The sequence below is a fragment of the Manis pentadactyla genome, chromosome 12 (assembly GCF_030020395.1).
Source record: "Manis pentadactyla isolate mManPen7 chromosome 12, mManPen7.hap1, whole genome shotgun sequence".
NCBI lineage: Eukaryota > Metazoa > Chordata > Mammalia > Pholidota > Manidae > Manis > Manis pentadactyla.
In genome coordinates, this window is record NC_080030.1 from 89,094,791 (window position 1) to 89,117,588 (window position 22,798).

The 22,798-nt window shown below is 39.1% G+C and overlaps 2 long non-coding RNA genes across 5 annotated transcripts in view; one reads left to right on the plus strand and one right to left on the minus strand.

Moving 5' to 3' along the window:
- The window catches only part of LOC118919342 (uncharacterized), a 131,285-nt gene that overhangs the window by 58,801 nt on the left and 49,686 nt on the right, over positions 1-22,798 (minus strand). For all 4 annotated transcript variants that reach the window (XR_008992832.1, XR_008992834.1, XR_008992833.1 and 1 more), the window contains one exon: positions 21,505-21,694. This is a non-coding gene — a long non-coding RNA (uncharacterized LOC118919342). The remainder of the gene's footprint in view (positions 1-21,504; positions 21,695-22,798) is intronic.
- Positions 900-7,464, plus strand: LOC118919341 (uncharacterized). The gene is made up of 4 exons (XR_008992830.1): positions 900-2,496; positions 2,663-2,780; positions 3,768-3,887; positions 7,251-7,464. It is a non-coding gene; the product is annotated as an uncharacterized LOC118919341 (long non-coding RNA).

Below are 22,798 nucleotides of genomic sequence, written 5' to 3' on the forward strand. Positions count from 1 at the left end.
GCAGCCTTCACCAAAGCTTCCCCCCAAAAAGCATCATCTCTGTGGGGTATAAATTAAGCCACATACCCTAGTCCTACTGTTCCGTCTGAATATCTGATACATACCTGACCGGGAATGTCTGCCTGCAACATTCATCCATCTCAGGATATACAGACTGAAATCCTGCCTGGGCAGAGAATTTGTCTAACTAATAATCCTTGATGTAAAGCTTGAGAACATCTACCCAGGAGAGTCTTAGGCATAGGTACTGATGGAGGGCTTGCCTGAAGGTGCTGCACGTATCATTGTAAATTTTTTCAGTCCACTTGTGGAAGCTGACGGAGATGCGAGGAGCAGGGTGAGGCCCCCACCGTGCAGCACCCTGTGGGGCCTCCACAAAGTACTTGAAAACATGAAGAAACTTCCTGGGGAAAAAAGAAATCCCTCTACTTTGGTGTTTTTCTAACTTTTCCTAGGAAGAGATCAAATCCAAATAGTTCTAAGTCCAAATACAACCCCAGCTCTGAGCTTGCAGACAGAATTGAGGTTCAGTAAAAGTTGGGGCCTTCTTTAAATTGGAATTCTAAAGGGTATAATGGGCTAATCTCTGAAGACCCATATACCCATTACAATAGAAATGTATGTGGCCTTTAAAATAAATACAAGGACTTTTATTACATATTCAGAAGAATGTTAAGTGAAAAACAACACAATGTAAGGTTGAACAGATTGGACTTAGACCAGAATCCTGTAAACTGCAACACCAGCTAGAGTCCTGGGGAGAAAAGCACATTCTGAGGTGGATCGGGAATCATATAACTAGCTGGCATTTTACATTTATGGATTTTTTTTTTCCCATGAAGCAATTAATAATATATGAAACCCATAAGTTTCATGACCCAAACCCGTCAAATAATACCAGCTTGAAGGCAAGAAGCCAGAAGACAGAGAGCCCGCTGAGAGAATGCTCAGTACTAGAAACGTGTGTCCGATGATCACAACCAGATGTAAACTGAATTGACACTTGGGTAAGTTTTTCCCACCAACTAGTGGATGGGGGCAGGGGTGGAAGGGAAAATCACTCATAGTCGAATAAAGAAATCAAATCTCTGCATCCCGTTTGTATTGTCAGTTGACAACTTGTAGCCTCTTAGATCTCAGTGATGCAAAATGGAGCTGAAAACCTGTGATGTGTTTCTGCCCACACTCCTGGAGCCTTATGTTTTTTTCAGGCTAGGCTGCTATCCACGTCCATTCGAGTCACAGTGAAAGCACCCATGCCGTTGGCCACTCCTCTGACCTTGCTGGTTGCTATAATAATGGGACCCCTGGCTTCTGATGGTTAATGGCTGCCCTTCCCAGCTTCCCTGGGCCCTCATGGCCAGCCTTGGAGTGAGGCACAGAAATGTGGCTTTAGCTGTGAATCCTTAGTCAGGGAACATATGTCCCCAACACCAAAGAGGACCTGCTTGCCTGTCTTCAATGAACAGAAAATCCCTCGCTGGAGCCTCAGGCCTGGCAGGAGCAAGCTGTCCTCACACCCCTATCTGCAGTTCAAAACCATCATCTCCAACTCCTACCCCAGAAAGGACCCCTGGGAACATCCATGTCATACTGTAGAAGATAGGATAGCCAGAAACAACAGCATTTTGTCCACCTCTTGTTAAAGTGTGCCTTCAAATGTTGTTCTTTCTCCCTACACTGGGCATGAATGAATCACATTCCCAGGAAACACAACCAGTTGAGTAAATCAGCACTCTAGAATTTTGTCTTAAGAAATGAAGCTAGTTTGGTTGACTCATTGGTTTGAGGTAGTTTTAACCAAGTTCTTGAAGCCCTGAAACAGTTATGCTCTGTTACTGCTTCAAGATGGGTTACATTGGTGCCCCAGTGCTTGCCCAGAAAAAGAGCCCTGTTGATTTAGAGTCCTACTCCGTGGGGTTACTCAAGTACCTGAATACAGAAGAAAGACAAAGCAGTCTGGGAATCCAGGTTTAGGAATAGCATGGCTAATGTCACCCTTAAAACCACTTTCTTTTCAAAGGAATGACATTAGGGAGCTACCAAAAAGAGGCTCTCTTTGAAGCACCTCTTATCAATGTACCAGAAAAAATAAAGAGATCTAGACTTTAAGTCCAGAGATAACTGAAAGAAAGAACAATATGATGCTTTTATGGTCACACAATTTCCCTGTGTTCCAGCCCTGATGGAATGATCAGGCATTACTGGGGAATATGAGTCAAGCTGGCAAGAGCACAGGAAACTGGGTGAGGCCTGTCCGTGCTATGTGAATAAGTAATACTCCCAGATGCAGGAGGGATTTTCATTTATCTTCCAAATTTGGAATGAACTCTTATACCTAAAAATGATGAGCAAACCTCTTGGACCTAAAAATATAACCACAGTATGACCTGAAGTAGATGACTTAAAAGCCCAGTAACTTCCTCCATCTTCTGTCACAGGGAAAGAAATCTGACTCCAAACCGGGGTGAAGGGGCCTCCAGCCCCAGAACACAGGTAAGAATTCCTTCATGCCCCATCGTTGAGGGAAGGGAATTATGGTGTCAGTCCTTCCTGGGCACAGAAAACACTGCCACCAAGTTATGAGAACATTTCATTTCTTTCTCTAAGCTAAAACAATACATCCCTCCTGACCATAGTCCCTCAAATTTCATTCCAACAGATGTCCTTCCAGTCCAGGTCAAGCTGTGGTCACAAAACTGCATAGAAGAAAGGAAGAAAGCCAGTTGTTACTGTGAAGGAAAAACTTATACACATCTTTGACTCAAACAAGAGGAAAGGTAGGAATAAAAGCCCAATGGTATAAAATGTGAAAACTTCCTCTTTCTAGGGGTGGATAGGTTTGTTAGTTAATGAGTTATTAAGTTAATGCCTGACAAGCTTGTGCAAAGTCCAGTACGGGGGGCTGCCCCAGCTCTAACCAGATCAAGTCAGCCTTGCTTCTGGACTCTGGGAAATCGGTGACCTGGGTGGAACCAGCCTTTTAGAAACAACTCCCAACATTTCTTCTGTGTTCTGGCCTTTCTCCATTTGAGCAGCCCACTCTAAGGGTCCCTCACCCGCCTGTCCTCTCTTCAGAGAGATGCTCCTTCCAGGGGAACTACCAGCCTGTTCAGTCCCTTTGTGTAAGATATAAAAACATACTCACACCTGACTGACAGACGGTGCTTCTGAGGGGCAGGAAGCAGCCCTTGGGGAGCCATACAGTGCTCCCCTCACCCTCAGAGGAGTGCTGGCTAATGCAGACATATGTCCCGTGGCCATGTCTCCATTCTCCTCCCCAGCTCTACCTTGCAACCCAACAGGAGCACACCTGTAGCCATGGTCCAGATTGTCTGGAGTTTTGTCACTTTCAAAGAGCCCCAGGTGACAATTCCTTTGTCTCATTCTTAATGGAATGCTAACAAAAAGTGGCTTAGAAAGAAGTCTTATCCAGAGCCATCCTTTCTCAGACTTCATAATGCTTTTTATGATTTTAAGGTAATACCTGTTTATTGTAGGAAGTACAAGTACCTATTCTCTTTTCTTTCTTCATGCAAATTATTGACTAGAAATTTGGAGCTTTTTTGCACAATGGATCATATTTATTTTCCTATGCCATTAAAAACTTTATTGAAACATAATAGCCATGGAAGTACCTTTTTCTTTTTTGCTTCCATCACTATTACAGCCTTAAAGTACTCTGAATTTAACTGTGTATTTACTTTTACCAATAAGCTTCATATTTTCATGTTTTCCTATTACTAATTAGTATCCTGTCATTTCAGCCTGAAGAACTCCATTTGACATTTCTTATAAGACCTGTCTAGCAGTGATGAACTTCTTCAACTTTTGTTTATAGGGAAAACACCAAACCTTTCTTCATTTCTGAAGGACAAGTTTGTCAGGTAGAGTATTCTGGGTTGGCACTTTTTTCTCTTTCAGCAATTTGACTATATCATATCAAGCTCTTCTGGCCTGCAGAGTTTCTGCTGAAAATTCTGATAAGAGTGATATAGGGGTTCCCTTGTGTATAACAAGTTGCATCTTTTTTGCTGCTTTTAAGATTCTCTCCTTGTCTTTAACTTTTGATAATTTAATTATAATATGTCTCGGTATAAGTCTTTTTGATTCATTTTATTTGGAAGTCTGGGCTTCCTAGATGTGGATGTCTTTCTCTTTGCACAGATTACGGAAGTTTTCAGCCATTATCTCTTTAAGTAAACTTTCTGGTCCTTTCTTTCTCTCCTCCTCCTCCCTATAATGCATATATTTTTCTGCTTCTTGGTGTCCTACAAGTCCCTGAAGCTATCTTCACTCTTTTGTTCTTCTTCCTTTTTGCTCCTCTGATTGGATGAATTCCACTGCCTTGTCTTCAAGTTCATTTACCCTTTCTTCCACCTGATCTAGTCTGCCACTGAACCCCTCTACTGAATTTTTCAGCTCAAGTACCATATTCCTCAGCTCTGTGATTTTTATTTCATGCTTTTTACGGTATTCAATCTCCTTGTTGAAATCCTCATTTTGTTCATGTATTTCTTTCCTAACCTCAATGAGCATATTTATGACTGTAATTTTGAACTCTCTATGAGTAAATCACTTATCTCTGTTTCTGTAAGACCTGTTTCTGGAGATTTATCTTGTTCTTTTGTTTGAAACACATCCCTCTGTTTCTTCATTTTCCTTAACTCTCTATATTGGTTTCTGCATATTAGATAAAACAGCCACCTCTTACAGTGTGGACAGAGTAGTCCCATGCAGATAAACCTTATCAATCAGTCCTGCATGAGCTCCTGGTTGTCTCTCAAATCTTTGTGATTATCCTAGCCACTTTCTTTGTTCTTAGCGGCTCCCAAGAGTTAGAGGTACAACAAGATCCCCCAAAAAGGACAATCCCATCAGCACCTAGATGCAGGCTGATTGGAAGCTGGACCCACAGGAAGCAGCTGGAAAAGTATGTGGTTAGGCCTCTTTCAAGGAGAAACTGGAAAATGAGTGTTTCTGTCTGCTCTCTTTGTGCAGGACCCGGGTTTATAGCCAAGGAGGGAAGGGCTTTTTTGCCCATTAAGAAATGCTTCTTTGTTGCCACAGCCCTGTAGGACTTGTGAATATAAACTCCACTGGCTATCAGAGTCAGATGTCCTGGGGACCACACCTTAGGTAGAAGCTGCAAAATCTGAGGTGCCAGATGTGTGTACAAACTCCTTGCAGGGAGTTACTGGCAACCTGGAGCAGGCTTGTGGAAGAAGGCAGAGGAGCTGTCCACCCGTTGCCCCAGCCTCTACAGAGAAATGCTACACCACCTAGAGGTGTGCTGCTTTCAAAGCCTGGTTCTCAGGTGGCAGTTTTCAAAGTCCACAGATAGACCCCTTTTAGGGAAAGACTGAGAGATGGGTATTGTCTGGTTCCTCTGCATTGAGCCTTGGAGGGAGAGCTGATTAAGAACTTTACCACAGTCTTGTGATACTCAGGGACCTGTCCATCAGGAGGCAGCTCAAAAGCTGGGGTACAGATGTGTGTATAAGCTCTTTCCAGGGAGATACTGGCAACTAGATAGAATAGGCTAGAGGAAGGATGCAGGGTGGTGTCCCCAGGGAGGATTTCAGGCAGTAAATTAGAAACCTGACCCTCAGACAGCAGCCTTCAAAGTATGCAGATGGACCTCTATCAGGGAAAAGACTAGAAAATTGGTGTTTTTTGCCTGCTGTCCCTGTGCCCAGCCCTGGGGGATAGCAGCAGTGAGTGCCCACATGCCCATTAACAACTGCTTCTTTCTTTGCTGTAGTCTTGTGGATCTTGTGGGTGCAGCCCATAGGCTTTAGAGCTAAGTGTTTTGGTGGCTCACCCCTCAGGTAGAAGTCTTGAAAGTTGGAGCACTAGATGTGGAGTCCAAACCCATCACTAATCAGGGAGATGATGGATGTTGTGAATACCTTCCTACTTGTAGTATGCCATCCTGGTGATGTAGCTTATGGCCAAGAGTGTGTCTCGGCCTTTCCTATTTTCAATGTGGATATTTTCTCATTAGACTGATGCTAGGAGGCATTCAGCTAGTTCCTAGATTTCTTTCAGAGGTAGTTCCTCCATGGATAGCTGCGTATTCAGTGTGTCCATGGGAGGATGGGAGTTCAGGGGCCTCTTCTGTTGCTTTCTTGATGGACTCCCTCTAGAAGACCTTACATGTCCCCTTGGACCTGACTGAGATGTGTTCATCTATGCATTACCCATTATTGCCTGTGGTTTGGGTTCTTAGCCATTGTAGAAAAAGGTTTGAGTATATAAACAAACAAACAGATCCACTTCCTTCTCTACCCTCTACCCCTAGACATAGTTTAGCATGCCCTTTTGGAGATGACTAAATCTTCCAGACAAGTTGAGAGAGTGTCACTTGCCTGAACAGGCCCGTGAGAAAGGCAGTATGCTGAAAGAACCTAACAGCACCTCCAAACTCAGTCTCCTTCTCTGCTTTGGAGGTGAAGTGATGGACACATCAAAGGGTTCTCTACCCTCCAGCTACTAGGGGGCTTGGCAAATGGGGCATGGCAACAGATCAGAGAGTGAGGGGCAGGGAAGCACAGGTACTTACTCCACTGGCTTCCTTCCTGCAGGGCGGTCTCCACCAAAGAGCAGAACTCCTCAGGCCCCAGCTTCTCTCAAGGCAGCCTCTCCATATGACTCTCTGCCCTGGTAGCTTCTCTCTCTCCCTACCCTTACCAGGCCTAGGCTATTTCTGTCCCTGTACTGAATCCCCCACTCATTCCTCCAAACCCTGCCCACCCTTAACTAAAACCCTCTTAAGTTATCCTATTCTGTTTCATATAGCAGAGATGTGCAAGTGCCTTTATAATTACAGCAGGACTGTGTAATTCACCAACAGCTAGCTCTAGGTTTCACAGATAATTTTGCTTTTTCAGGTCCTTTGAGTCCCTACCATGAAAGAATAGGGAGAAAATCGGCAAAACAAGTCACAAAATGTTTCAGCCCATGATATGTGCTATGTAGATGAGGTAAACAATGTGCTTTACAAGCACACATAACAACGACTTGCTCATGCCAAATCCCTGGGGGTAGGAATGACTTTACTGGGGTAAGGAAGCCCTCCCTTGGATCAGAGATCCTCCCCTCCTATATTAAACTATGCCAGGTACTGCCTGTGACTTTAAGCTTGTTCTGACACCAGAACAACTTATGTCAAGGGGACGTATATGAGACCCAGTCACTTATTCATTTACTTTGAGTGCCTCTATATGCCATGCTCTCTTCCATTCTAGGTGATGACCTCACTTCCAAGCATCCTTTTACTCTTAAACAATCTGGTCACGAAACTGAAGGCAAGCCCCCGTATCATCACCATCTCTAAGCAGCCATGACACTTTGGTTCCTCACCTCCAGATCCACGTCTTCAACATTCTACCACCCAGGATCTTCCTCCTTTTAGGTTTTGCATGAGGCACCCCAATAAATTATGCTCTAACAAACCTCTAACTTTCAGCTGTCTCGTGTTATTCCTACAGTGCCTGCCCTTCCACCATATAGAGATACCTAGGACTTTAATCTTCAATTTATTTCCACTCACCTTTTCCCTCTTGGATTCCTTTCTTTCCTTTCTATTGCCCCAAGTTTCTTACTGCTTTTAGTGTCTCCACCACCCAAATATTTTCCACCCTTCCATCAGGGGGATTTTTCTAAAATGACCTCTGTACATACCACTCACCAAAATCTTAGCAAGGCATAACAATCCTGAGTTATTTTGCCTTCTTTAAACTTAACATGATCTCTTAGGCCTCAGAAACTGAAGCTCATTTTGTGTTCCCCTGCCAGAATGTTCTTTCCTCTCCCTGCCTTAGTGAGTTCCTGTGTAACCACGGAATTCCAGTCTGTCATCACCTCCTCACCCTGGTGGATGAGGCTGAGGAAGGACTTATAGGAAACAAAATATTTAATAGAGATTTTATGATTCTGCAGTAAGGAGATAAGTGAAACCCTCTTAGAGTGCAGCACTGCTTTTGTGGCCATATTGAATTGCATGAATAATCATGAAAATGCAGGTTACTTTCTAAATTTTTTTATTGAAGTATCGTTGAAATACAATATTATATTGGATTCAAGTATACAACATAAGTGATTTAACAGTTATGTTTATTATTAAATGTTTACCCCCAACTAGTAGAGTTACTGTCTGTCAACATAGAAAGATGTTACAAAACTACTGACTTTCTTTTTATGCTCTACTTCTATCCCCATGACTAATTATATTGTGATTGAGACTGTGCCTCTTTATCCCCTTCACCTATTTCACCCACCCAAGCCCAGTCCCTCCCCCATGGTAACCATCACTCACTTTTCAGTGTCTATGAGTCTACTGCTATTTGGTTCATTTTGTTTTGTTTTGTTTTTAGATTCCACAAATAAATGAAATCATATGGTATTTACCTTTCTCCACCTGCCTTATTTCACTTAGAATAATACCCTCTAAGCCCATCCATGTTGTCACAAATGGCAAGATTTCATTCTTTTTTATTACTAAGTAATATTCCATTATGTATACATACCACCTCTTCTTTATACATTCATTTAATGACAGATACTTTGGTTGCTTCCATATCTTAGCTATTGTAAATAATGCAGCAATAAACATAGGGGTGCATATATCTTTTCAAATCAGAGACTTTTGTTTTCTTCAAGTAAATTCCTAGAAGTGGAATTACTGGGTCATGTGCAATTTTTATTTTTAGTTTTCTGTGGAACCTCCATACTGCTTTCCACAGTGACTGCACAAATTTACATTCCCACCAACAGTGTAGGAGGGTTCCCTTTCTTCCACATCCTTGCCAAAACTTGTTATTTCTTGTATTTTGGACAGTAGCCATTCTGAAATCTGCAGGATAATATCTCATTGTGGTTTTGATTTGTATTCCCTGATGATTAGCAATGTGGAGCATCTTTTCATGTGCCTGTTGGTCATCGGTATTTCTTCTTTAGAAAAATGTCTGTTCAGATCCTCTGCCCATTTTTTAATTGGGTTATTTGTTTTTCTGGAGTTGAGTCATATGAGTTCTTTGTATATTTTGGATGTTAACCCCTTATCAGATATATCATTTATGAATATATTCTTCCATACTGTTAGTTGCCTTTTGTTTTGTTGTTAGTGTCCTTTGCCATACAGAAGGCTTTTGGTTTGATGTAGTCCCGCTTGGTCATTTTTGGTCTTGTTTCCCTTGCCCGAGGAGATAGGTCCAGGAAAAAAATTGCTCATGCTTATGTTAAAGAGATTTTTGCCTATGTTTTCCTCGAATAGTTTTATGGTTTCATGTTTTATATTTAGGTCTTTAATCCATTTTGATTTCACTTTTGTGTATAGTGTTAAGGAGTCATCCAGTTTCATTCTCTTGCATGTAGCTGTCCAGTTTTACCAGCACCATTTATGGAAGAAACTGTCTTTTCCACACTGTATATTCATGGCTCCTTTATTATATATTAATTGACCATAGCATAGCTTGAAGTCATAGAGCATAACACCCAGCTTTGTTCTTTCTCAAGATTGCTTTGGCTATTCAGGGTCTTTTGTGATTCCGTATGAAGTTTAGAATTATTTGCTCTAGTTCATTGAAAAATGTCATTAGTATTTTAATAGGGATTGCATTGGATCTTTATATTGCTTTGAGCAGGATAGATGTTTTGATAATATTAATTCTTCCTATCCATGAGCATGGAATAGATTTCCATTTATTTGTGTCTTCTTTAGTTTTTCTTATTACTGTCTTATTATTTCCAGAGTGCAGTATAGGTCTTTCACCTCCCTGGGTAGGTTTATTCCAAGGTAATTTATTCTCTTTGATGCAATTATAAATGGAATTATTTTCCTGATTTCTCTTTCTGCTAGTCTACTGTTAGTATATAAGAATGCAACAGATTTCTATGTATTGATTTTGTATCCTGTGACTTTGCTAAAACCAGTTATTAGTTCTGGCACTTTTTTGGTGGAGTCTTTAGGGTTTTCTATATATAGGATAATGTTGTCTGCACATAGTGACAGTTTAACTTCTTCCTTACCAATGTGGATGCCTTTTATCTCTTTACCTTGTCTGATGGCCATGGCTAGAACTTCCAGTACTATGTTGAATAAAATTGGTGAAAGTGGGCATCCTTGTCTTCCTGATCTTAGAGAAAAAGCTTTCATTTTTTTCACCATTGAGTATGTTGTTGCCTGTGGTTTTGTCATATATGGCCTTGATTATGTTAAGATATGTTCCCTCTATACCCATTTTGTCATGAGTTCTTATCATGAGTAAATATTGAATTTTTTCAAATGATTTTTCAGCATCTGTTGAGATGATCATATGATTTTTATTCTTCCCTTTGTTAAAGTGGTATATCACATTGATTTATGAATGCTATCCCTAGAATAAATCACTTGGTCATGATGAAGAATTCCTTTGATGTATTTTTTAATTTGGTTTGCTGATATTATGTTGAGGATTTTTACATCTATTTTCATGAGTGATATTGGTCTAAAATTTTCCTTTTTTGTATTTTCTTTGTCTGTTTTGGGGATTAGATGCCAGTCTCATAAACTGAAATTGGAAGTATTCCCTCTTTTATTTTTTGGAATACTTTAAGAAGGATGCATATTAACTCTTTTGTAAATGTTTTGTAGAATTCAACTGTGAAGCCATCTGGTCCTTCTGTTTGTTGGGAGGTTTTTGTTATTACTAGTCCAATTTCATTGCTGTTAATCTATCTGCTCAGATTTTCTGTTTCTTCCCAGGTCAGTTTTAGAAGATTGTACATTGCTAAGAATTTGCCCATTTCTCCTAAGTTGTCCAATTTATTGGCATATAATTTTTCATAGAATTCTATAACAATTCTTTGAATTTCTGTGGGCAGTTGTAACTTCTTTTTCATTTATGCTTTTGTGTATTTGTGTCCCCTCTCTTTTTTTTTGGATAAGTCTGGCTAGGGGTTTGTCAATTTTATTTCTTTCTTCCAGGAACCAGCTCTTGGTTTCAATGACATTTTTTTCTACTGTTTCTTATTCTCTATTTCATATATTTCTGCTCTGATCTTTATTTATTATGTCCCTACTTCTACTAACTTTTGACTCCACTTGTTCTTTTTCTAATTCCTTTAGTTGTAGAATTAGATTGTTTATATGGGAATATTATTGTTTCCTCAGGTAGGCCTGTTTTGCTATGTATTCAAAATATGAACTGCTGTGTTTGTTTTCACTTGTCTCCATGTATTGTTTAAGTTCCTCTTTGTTCACTAATCCATTGATTATTTAGAAGCATGTTGTTTAGGTTCCATGTGTTTTATGGCTTCTATTTTCTTCATGTAATTGATTTCTAGTTTCACACTATTGTGGTCTGAAAAGATGAATTATACAGTTTCAATCTTTTTGTACCTTAATATTTGTATCCTGCTGCTTTTGGGTGGAATGTTCTGTATATACCTGTTAAGTCCTTTTGCTCTAAGGTGTCATTCAATGCCTCAATTTCCTTATTTATTTTCTGTCTGGATGATCTATCCATTGATGTAAGTGGGGTGTTAAAATCCCCCTATGATTATATTGCTAAATATTTTTCTATTTTGGTCTATTAGTATTTATTTATAAATTTAGGTGCTCCTGTATTGGGGCTATAGATATTTACAACTGTTGTATCCTCTTGGACTGATCCTCTTTTTATTTTGGAATGTCTTTCTTTGTCTCTTGTTAATTTCTTTGAAGTCTATTTTGTCCTGATGTAAGTACTGCTATTCCTGCTTCTTTCTCCCTTTTATTTGCATAAAATATCTGTTTCCATCCCTTCACTTTCAGTCTATGGTCTCTGGGTCTGAAATAAGTCTTTTCTAGGCAACATAAAGATGGGTCTTGTTTCTTTATCCATTCTGCCACACTGTGTCTTTTGATTGGTGCCTTTAGACCATTTACATTTAATGTAATTATTTATAGGTATGTACTATTGCCACTTTATTAATTGTTTTCTGGTTGTTTTGAGAGTTCCTCTGTTCCTGTCTTCCTCTCTTATACTCTTCTCTTGTTATTGGATAGTTTTCTTTAGCATGATGCTTCAATTCCCTTATTTTTTCCATTTCTTTTGTGTATCTACTATAGGCTTTAGTTTGTGGTTACCATAAGGTTCATAGATAGTTTCCTAAATATAATACAATCTATTTTAACTTGGTCATTGCTCTATTTTGAACACATTCTAAAGGCACTATTCTTATTCTTCTTCCTCCTCCACACTCTTAAGTATTAGATGCCATAATCTGCATTTTTTGTGTATCCCTTTACTAATTTTGTGTATAGTTAATTTTATTACTTTATTACTTTGTTTTGGTTTTTGGACTTCATATTTGCTTTGTAAGCAATTGGTCTACTACCCTTACTGTAGATCTATTTTCATTAATGAAAAATATTTGGACTTAAAACATTTCCATCTACAGAAGTCCCTTTAACATATCTTGTAAGGCTAGTTTAGTGTGGGGAATTTTATTAACATTTGTTTATCTGGGAAATTTTGAATGTCTCTTTTAATTCTGAATGATAACCTTGCTGTGTAGAGAATTCTTGGTTGTAGGTTCTTCCCTTTTGATACTTTGAATGTCATGCCACTCCCGTCTGGTTTGTAAAGTTTCTGCTGATTAATCTGCTGATAGCCTTATGGAGTTTCCCTTAGAGGTACTTGTCTTCCTCTTCCTGCTACTTTTAAGATTCTCTCTTTATCTTGAATTTTTGGCATTTTAATTACTATATATCTTGATGTTGTCATCCTGGGGCTCATCTTGTTAGGGACTCTCTGTGCTTCCAGGACCTGAGTGTTTATTTCCTTCCCCAAATTGGGGAAGTTCACAGCAATTACTTCTTCAAAGAGACTTTCTATGCCTTTATCTCCCTCTTGTCTTTCTAGCACTCTTATTATGCAAATATTGTTTCATTTGGAATTGTCTCTCAGCTCTCTTAGCATCTTCTCATTTCTAAAGACTCCTTTTTCCCTCTTTCTCAGCCTTCTTATTTTCCTGTTCTCTAATTTCTACCTCATTGATTGTTTCCTACCTCAAGCAGTCTTCTATTCATTCCCTCTGTTGTATTTTTCATTTCAGTTATTGTATTCTTCAGCTATGAGTGGCTCTTTTCATATTTTCTGTCTCTTTGTTGAAGTTCTCACTGATATCATCAATTCTTCTCTTCAGTGCAGTGAGTAAATTTATGACTGTTACTTTGAACTCTTTATCAAGAAGATTGCTAATCAAGAAGATTGTTTCATTTAGCCCTTTTCTTTTTGGTATCCTATCTTGTTCTTTTGTTTAGAACATATTCCACTGCCTCCTCATTTTGTCTGGATTTCTGTGTTTCTCCCTTTGTATTAGACAAATCAGCTATGCCCTCCTGGTCTGGAAAGTAACAACTTTATGAAGTGGGCATCCTGTGGTGCCCCAGAAGCTCAGAACTCTTTGCTGACAAGTGCTTCATTCTCTTTTGCAGCTGAGCTGAAGTTGCTCTTGGTGAGCTGTGGGCAGGGCTTGCTCTTCTGCCCATCTGCTCACAGTGGCTCATCCCCACAGCTCACCTCTGTGTGCCTTTTGTGTGACACAAGGTGCTTCTGCTGGGACTTGTTGTGGGTGAGGCCATCTTTTGCCACAAGTCAGCAATGGCAGCCACTGCTGGTATGTGTTTGGTGGGGCAGGCACACCATGGAACACTGGGGTTGTGATAATAAGGCAGGTAGAGAGTTTAGGTTTGGCTCCCATAAGCATCTGGCCAGTTGAGCTGAACGAGGGCAGGAACACTCAATAAAAAATAGTCCACCCTCTATTTGCCAGTCAGTAGAGTGGCTTTCTGATTTACAGATAATCACTCTTGTACCTGATCAAGGGAACTCAGCTCAAGATCAAGCCTGAGTACACTAACATTCACCAAGATAGGCCATATTTTGGACCACAAAACAAATGAATTTTAAAAAATAGAAATCATACAATATCTACTGTCAAACCACAGTGGAATTAAACTAGAAATAAATAACAGAAAGATAGCTGGAAAATCCCCAAATATTTGAAGATTGAGCATTATATTTCTAATAACATATAGGTAAAGAAGAAACATCAAGAGAAATCTTAAAATATTTTGAATGAAATGAAAATGAAAACACAACTTACCAAAATTTGTAGGATGTAGTAAAAGCAGTGCTTAGAGGGAAATTTATAGCATTAAATGAAACATTAGATGTACGAGCTTAGTTAATCCTCAAAGGATAAGTATGTCTGAGAGAGATGAAAAGAATGGGGGAGGTACAGAGGGGCCAGTGTGAAAGGGGCATGAGGGAGGGACATCATGATGTGCAGGGGAAGCAGCAAACTCCTAAGTGCTTCTGGGGAGTAAAATGTGACAGCAGGCATTGTGAAAGATGAGATCAGCATGCAAGCAGGGGCCAGATCAAAGACACCTTCCCTGCTGTGTTAACAGGGTAAATTTTAAAGCATTTATATCATAGCCAGTTAGAAGCATGGAAGCACTGGAAACTTATGAGAGGCAAAGGGACATGGACAGATCTGAGTTTTAGCTATGTAACCCAAATGTCCCTGGCCTCTCAAACCTGAAGGCATGAAACGACTTAGTGATTATAAGAAGGGTTGGGGGGCTTTCTAGCCTTCATTTAGACAATATTCATTGAACTTCTAGATTCCTAGAAATGCTGTAGGTGTTGCAAATAAATAAATGATAGATAAAATCTCTGCTCTACTGGAAAAGCAAACACTAAGCAAGCAAACAAATACATGCAACATTTTCAGGTAGGAGGGCTGTCCTAGTATATGACAAGTGATGGTGGGCTTAAGAACCAGGGAAATGGGGATAGGGATATAGCAGAGGCAACAGAGGTCCTTTGTTCTTTGTCCCTGGGAACATGCTGTGTTAACTTCTGCTTGCCCAGAAGCAGGAACTTGGGGAAGCAAAAAGATGGTAGAGTAGGATGGCAAGGCAGAAACCTCCTCCCACTTTCACACCAAGGAAGCAACTATAGCAAATACAGCGAACTGTGAAAATGACCTGAGACTGCAGAACAGACTATTTACATCTGGTGAAGAAGAGAGGACTATATTGAGAAGGGCAAAAGAGCAGAGCCATGATTGATCAGGACCCAAGTCCTTCCCCATCCCAGCCCCAAAGTGGGAGGAAGAGGAATGAAGAGGAGTTGGGATAAACACTCAGGAATCCACACACCTGGCCCTGGAGATCTGTTCCAGGAATACGAGTCCACATTGCATTGTGCTTTGGTGGTTAATGTGGCTGAACAATATGGAGAATTCAAGTACTCTGGGGGGAAGAAACTTCTGCTGCTTGTGGAGGACAGGCACATTCTGTTGGTCCCACCAAGGCCCCAACACAGAGGTGGCAGTTTAAGAGATTTTCCAGCAGTGGGAAGTGTGAAAGAGGGTTGGGGTTGGAGGGAGTTCTCTCTAGAAGAGAAAGGACAGGGGATGACACTTCCCCAGCCCTCCCTCAGCCAAACTGGTTGGGTGCTCACGGGAGTTAGCTCTGAAATGCTCCATCTTCTCCACTGGCAGCTCAACCCCCAGAGGCATTCCTCTGCATACCCACTTTGCCTGGATCACTCATCCCAGCAGCACTGCAATTTTCCTGACTGGCAGGTGGAAGGTGGACAATACTTTCCTGGCTTTGCTGCTCCTCCCTCAGCCCAGCTGGCCAGGTGCTTGCAGGAGCCAGCTCTGAATTCTCCATCTTCCTCACTGGTGGTTCATTCTTGCAGCAGTGGTGCTCCCCTATTTACCCATCCTGCTTGGCACACTCAGCCAAACCTTTTAAATAATGTTGATATAAGAAGTCATCAGAACTAATATGGAGCACTGAGGGGGAGGCCTGGATCACATATATAAGTATTCATGTAAAAATTATACCCTATTATAAATAATAAAGTGGCTTTCTGATTTACAGATAATCACTTTTGTACCTGATCAGGGGAACTCAGCTCGAGATCAAGCCTGAGCACACTAACATTCACCAAGATAGGCCATATTTTGGGCCATAAAAAAAACAAATTTTAAAAAATAGAAATCATACAATATCTACTCTCAAACCACAGTGGAATTAAACTAGAAATAAATAACAGAAAGATAGCTGGAAAATCCCAAAGATTTGAAAATTAAACATTACACTTCTAATAATATGTAGGTAAAGAAGAAACATCAAGAGAAATTTTTTAATATTTTGAACGAAATGAAAATGAAAACACAACTTACCAAAATTTGTGGGACATAGTAAAAGCAGTGCTTAGAGGGAAATTTATAGCATTGTAATGGAACATTAGAAAAGAAAGACGATCCAAAATCAACCATCTGAGCTTCCACCTTATGAAACTAGAAAAAGAAGGGCAAATTAAATCCAAAGTAAACATAAAAATAAATAATAAAAATTATAACAGAAATAAATTTAATTGAAAATAGGAACTAAGTAGAGAAAAAACAGCAAGCCCAAAATCTGGTTATTTAAATAATCGATAAAATCCATAAGCTGCTAGCCAGGTTAAGAATAAAAGGGAGAGGACACAAACTACTAAATCAGAAATTAAAGAGAGGACATCACTGCAGATATCATAAACGTTAAAAAGACATAAAGCAATACCATGAATAACTCTTCCTACAAATTTGACAACCATTTAGATTAAATGGAACAATTCTTTGAAAGACACCATCTGCTAAACTCACACAACAAGAAATAGACAATCTGAATAGGCTTTATCTATTACAAAATTGAATCAATAATTATTAACCTCACAAAACAGGTAGCAACAACCCAGATACATTCACTGGTGAATTCTACTAAACATTTAAGGAAAAAATTATATGCATTCCTGATAATCTCCTTCAGAAAATAGAATCAGAGTCAATACTTCCAAACTCATTCTACAAGACCAGCTTATCCTAATACCAAAACCAAAGACATTATGAAAAAGAAAAACCACAGACCAATATCTCTCATGAACACAGATGCAAAAATCCTCAACAAAATATTAGCAAATCAAATTCAACAATGTATGCAAAGAATTATATTCTGCTACAAAGTTTTATTAATTTCAAGTATGCAAGGATGATGGTTCAACATTAGAAATATCAATTAATGTAATCCATCACATCAACAGGCTAAAGAAGAAAAATCACATGATCCTATCAATAGATGCAAAAACACATTTGACAAAATGAAACACCTAAGCACAAGAGAAACAGTAAACTAAAAATGAGGGGAACTTCTACTTGATAAAGAATACCAACCAAAAAACCTAAAGCTAACATCATCATACTTACTGTTGAGGAACCTAAAGCTTTCCCACTAAGATCAGCAACAAACTTCTCCTTCACTATTGCTTTCCAACATTGTACTGGAAGTCATAGTTATTACAATAAGACAAAAAATGAAATGAAATTTATACAGATTGGAATGGCAGAAATAAAACTGACTTTTTTCACATATGACATGATCCTCTATATAGAAAATCTGAGGGAATTGACAATTCCTAGAACTAATTAGGAGTTATAGCCAGGTTGCAGTATACAAGGTTAATATTAAAAAGTCCATTGCTTTCCAATTTACCAGCAATAAACAAGTTACACTGAAATTAAAAACACAATACCACTTACATTGAAATCTGCATAAATGAAATAGATATAAATCTAAGAAAATATGTATAATATCTATATGCAGAAATGGTAAAACTCTATGAAAGAAATCAGAGAAGGACTAAGTAAGTGGGGAGATATTGCAGAATCATGGATAGAAAGACTCAATATTATCCAGATTTCAGTTCTTCCCAACTTGATCTATAAATGCAATGAAATCCCAACCAAAATCCCAGCAAGTTATTTTGCAGATATTGATAAACTGACTCTAAAGTATACATGGAGATGAAAGACCTAGGAGAGCAAACACAATACTGAAGGAGAAGAGTTGGGGGACTGATGCTAGCCAACTTCAGGACTTACTATAGATCTACAATAATTAAAATAGAGTGGTTCTGGTGAAAGAATAAACACACAGATCAATGCAACAGAATAGAGAGCTCAGAAATAGACCCACATGAATATAGTCAACTTATTTGTGACAAAACAATGGAGAAAAGATAGTGTATTTGAGAAATGGTACTAGAACTGGACAACCACATGAAAAAAATACATAAATCTAGCCACAGACCTTATACCCCTTACAAAAATTAATTCAAAATGGCACAGACCCACATGGAAAACTGAAAACTATAGTATATCTAGAAGACAAGATAAGAAAAAAACTCAGTGATCTAGGGTTTGGTTCTGACTTTGGAGATACAAGACCAAAGGAGCAGACCCATGACTTCATTCAAGCTCAAGTCTTCTGCTCTCTGAAAGATACTTCAAACAATAAAAAAAAAGAGTCACAGTCTCAAGAAAATATTTGCAAAAGACATATCTGATATAGGACTGTTATCCAAAATATACAAAGAATTCTTAAAAATCAACAGAAAGAAACCAAACAACCTGATTTTAAAATAGGCCAAACATCTTAACAGGCACCATATCAAAGGAGATATACAGTTGGAAAATAAGCATATGAAGAAGATCCATATGTACCTCACTACAGAAATGCAACTAAAACAAGATACCTCTATACACCCCATCAGAGCAGCCAAAATCCAGCATCCTGACAATAGCAAATGCTGTTGAGAATGTAGAGCAACAGGAAACCTCACCCACTGTTGGCAGGGATGCAAAACAGTATCACCACTGTGGAAGACAGTTTAGTGATTTCTTACAAAATTAAACATGCTCTCATCATATGATCCAACAATCACACTCCTTGGTATTTACCCAAATGACTGAAAACTTATATCTAAACAAAACCTGAACGTGGATATTTATAGCAGTTTTATTCACAATTGCCAAAACTTAGAAGCAACCAAATGTCCTCAGTAGCTGAATGGATAAGCAAACTCTGGTACAGCCAGGCAACTAACTATTACTCAGTGCTAAAAACAAATGAGCTATCAAGCCAGGAAAAGACAAGTAGTGACCTTACATGAATATTACCAAGTGAAGGAACCCATCTAAAAAGGCTATGTACTATATAAGTTCAACATTTTGGAAAAGGCAAAACTGCACAGACAATAAAAAGATCAGTAGTTGCCAAGGAGCAGAGGAAGGAAGGGGGGAATAGGTGGAGCTCAAAGGATTTTAGGACAGTGAAACTATTTTGTATGATAGACAATACAATGATGGATACATGTCATACATTTGTCCCAAAGAATGTACAACATGAAGAGTGAATCCATAGTAACTGTGGATTTCAGGTGATAAAAAGTGCAGATGCATGTCCAAAATTGTAGCAAATGTGCCATGCTGGTGGAGAGAGCTATGTATGGGCAGGTTCAAGGATATATGGGAAATCTCTGCACTTGCTGCTCAATTTTGCTATGAACCTAAACCTCCTCTCAAAAAATAGTCTATTTAAAAATATCTAGGTTCTATTTGCTAAGCTAAGGAACATATCTGAACCCCAGGGACTCCATCCCTTTGATACTTCTTGGGGTCATACCATCTTTCCTTTCTGTTAGAAAAAGCATAAAACCTAAATGTGATTTATTCCCACCAGGAGGTTTAAACACTTTTAACAGTAAGGTATTAACAAAGGGCCACATGGTGGAAAATGTTCCAGGAGGCTTCTCAGGCTGAAAGTGGGAGTTGGTGGGGTGGGGAATTGGTAAGGACCTGGCTATACCTGTTTGGGTTTTTTAATCCTACCAATAAAATTAAGACAAATGTAAGAGAAGGCCCAATATGGATATAATTGGCTTGGGCGACTCCAGGAAATAGTTAGCCCTGTAGTACTCAGCCAATGAGGAACCAGGGGAGGACTCACATACTAGAGAATAAATTAGGTGTGCCAACGGTCCCAAGTGTGCCTGCCTATCAGACAGCCAATCTCGTATGACCGTCATTAAAGCCTCGCTCCGCTGTTCTCTTTGTCTCCGTGTCCACTTATTGAGTTCGGACCAGTGAGTATGCTTCTCACACTTTCCTCAAGATATTTCTACATGACTCTTTAATCAAATTTACTGAGAAAACATTTTACTTCACCTTGTTTATGGACATTGACTTATTTAAAATCCCAGTCCCTACCTGCACCACACACACCATCCATATGTCTGGGGTGAAAGCAGCAGCAGCTGAGACTAGAGGGCTACTGCACAGAGTCCAGGCATGAGAATTACATATGCATCTACATAACTCACCAGCCTCTCAGCATTTATTGAGCATACTTCTGAGCATTTAGGGGAACCAAAAAAAATGGCAGGCACAGCATATGTCTCAGTAAACTAAATCTAATTGTTTAGGCAGGTCACTCTCTGAAATCAATGTGAAAATATGCTTGGAAACCAGCATATCAGCAGCTGCAAATAAACCAAGCAACAAAGCTTATGCAGCAAGGTTAGGAAGGGTCAATCCCAATACATGGGGAACATTGCCCTTATGAAGAAATTAGGCATATTCAGAATGTGAGGAGAGAGCAAGAAGGCATACAGACCAGGAAGAGGGCTCACATCAAACCCAACCATGCAGACACCCTGATCTTGGACTTCGCAGCCTATTGAATTGTGGTAAGTCAATGTCTGCTGTTTAAGCCACCCAATCTGTGGTATTCTGTTACAACAGATCAAACTGACTAAGACATACAGCATTTTAAAAATATCAAAATATTACATGCACAAAATTAAAAGCAAAAGCAAGAATAGAAGATGATACACAGTGTGGCCATGTGCCTGGCTCAGTCCATGTCTGGGCAACCCATGGGCCACAGCAAGGGCCATGATGACATCTCACATCAAGGAGCAGTGCAAGGAGCTGAAAACTCTGGGGTCCACTTGCTCTGCTCCTCAGCTTGACTCCACAGTGATGCATCCCTCTAACAACTAGCCTTCCAAAACATGTGTGGACTACCCTGACTCCACATTCTACTTCAAGGACGCCTCACTTCCCAAGATCCCTCTGAGGAGTGTCAGGAGATCCAACCAGTTTCATCATCCTATAACAGGCAATGCTGGAGAAAATGGCAAACTGTCCAGAAATCCTCAAGTTTACATATAGGAAAAAACTTCCCACATATGAAGTGTTATCCCCAAGGAAAATGAGATTTCTCAGACATTTTTAAATTACTAATGCTACACATGGAGGAAAACCTTGCTATGATAATGATTTTTGCGTAAGTGTTGACTGTACAGGAAAAAGTAAATGAAATAGTAGAACATGTAAAAACTATAAAAGAATTAAAAAGAAAAAAGAAAGGAAGGAAAACAGAAGAAGTCAAAGTACATTTAATCCATGGCATTTCTGTTACACTGAGAATCTGAGTTGAAAGGCAAAGTTGAGTACAGGGCTCTGAAAACTAAGAACCAAATGAAGAAAGAAGAACAAGTAGGAAAAAATAATTAACATGAAGACAGGGGTTGGGAGAGCAATTTGAAGCAGGTAATAATCTTGACATACCTAATCTCCAGTTCTCGGAGGACGATGGAGACAAGGAAGTAGATGAACCTGGTCCAGGAAGTGGATGGCTTACCGCAGAGGATGAAGAGGACCATCCAGGGAACCGGACAGCACGTGACAGGAGGTGTGCTTGGGCTTGAATGCCTCAACATCTGCAGCGATGCTGAGACAATTTTAGTTTTCTTTTTTCCTAAGAAAAAATAATTTTCAGGATATTTTTCTGATAACTCTCATCATTGAGCTTAATAAACTGACTTTAAAAGTGAAAGAACAAAAAGGCCATAACAATAGCAATTAAAACATTCCCCTACCCTACCAGTTCCCATCCCAAATAGATAGATGTTGTCACCATCTCAACCAGGATACAGGATAATGCTATCACTCCCCAAAACTCCCTCATGCCATCTTTTTATAGTCACATCCTCCCCCATTTTTACCCTCTAACAATCACTAATTTGCTCTCCATCACTATAGTTTTTTTTTTTGTAGATAATTATTTTTTATTGAAGGGTAGTTGACACACAGTATTACATTAGTTTCAGGTGTACAACACTCCATCACTATAGTTTTGTCTTTTCAGGAGTGTCATATAAATGGAATCATCTAGCTCATAACCTTCTGACACCAGCATCTTTAACTCAGAACAATGCCTTTCAGATCTAAATTGTTGCAAGTAGTCTGTTCATTATTTCTGCTGAGTACTATTCCATTTTATGCGTGTACTACAGTTTATCCATTCACACAATGAAGGATATTTGAATTTTTTCCAGATTTTAGAAATTATTACTTGAGTTGCTATACATATTTGTGTACAGTTTCTTCTCTCTAGATTAAACATACTCAGGAGGGGGATAGTTGGGTCCTATTTAACTTTATAACAAGTGTCCAAACCCATTTTTTTCTGCCCTCAATATATGAGTTCCAGTTGCTCCACATCTTGGTTAGTACTTGGTATTGTCAATATTTTTTATCTTAACAATTCTAATAAGTGTGTAATGTTATTAATCATGCTTTAATTTGCATTTATAAATGCAAGAAAGAACAAAAAGGCCATAACAATAGCAATTATTATGCTAATGCAGTTGAACATCTTTTCATGTGCTTAATTCAATTCTTATGTTTTCTCTGATGAAGTACCTGTAGATTATTTACAGAACACTGAAATCTTTACTATGTTGAGTCTCCCAATCCATGAACACATTAGGTCTTTCCATTTTGCTTCTTAAGAGAATATACTTAGCAGAATTTTAATTCTTTTAAAATTGTTAAGACTTCAATTATGACCCAGGATATG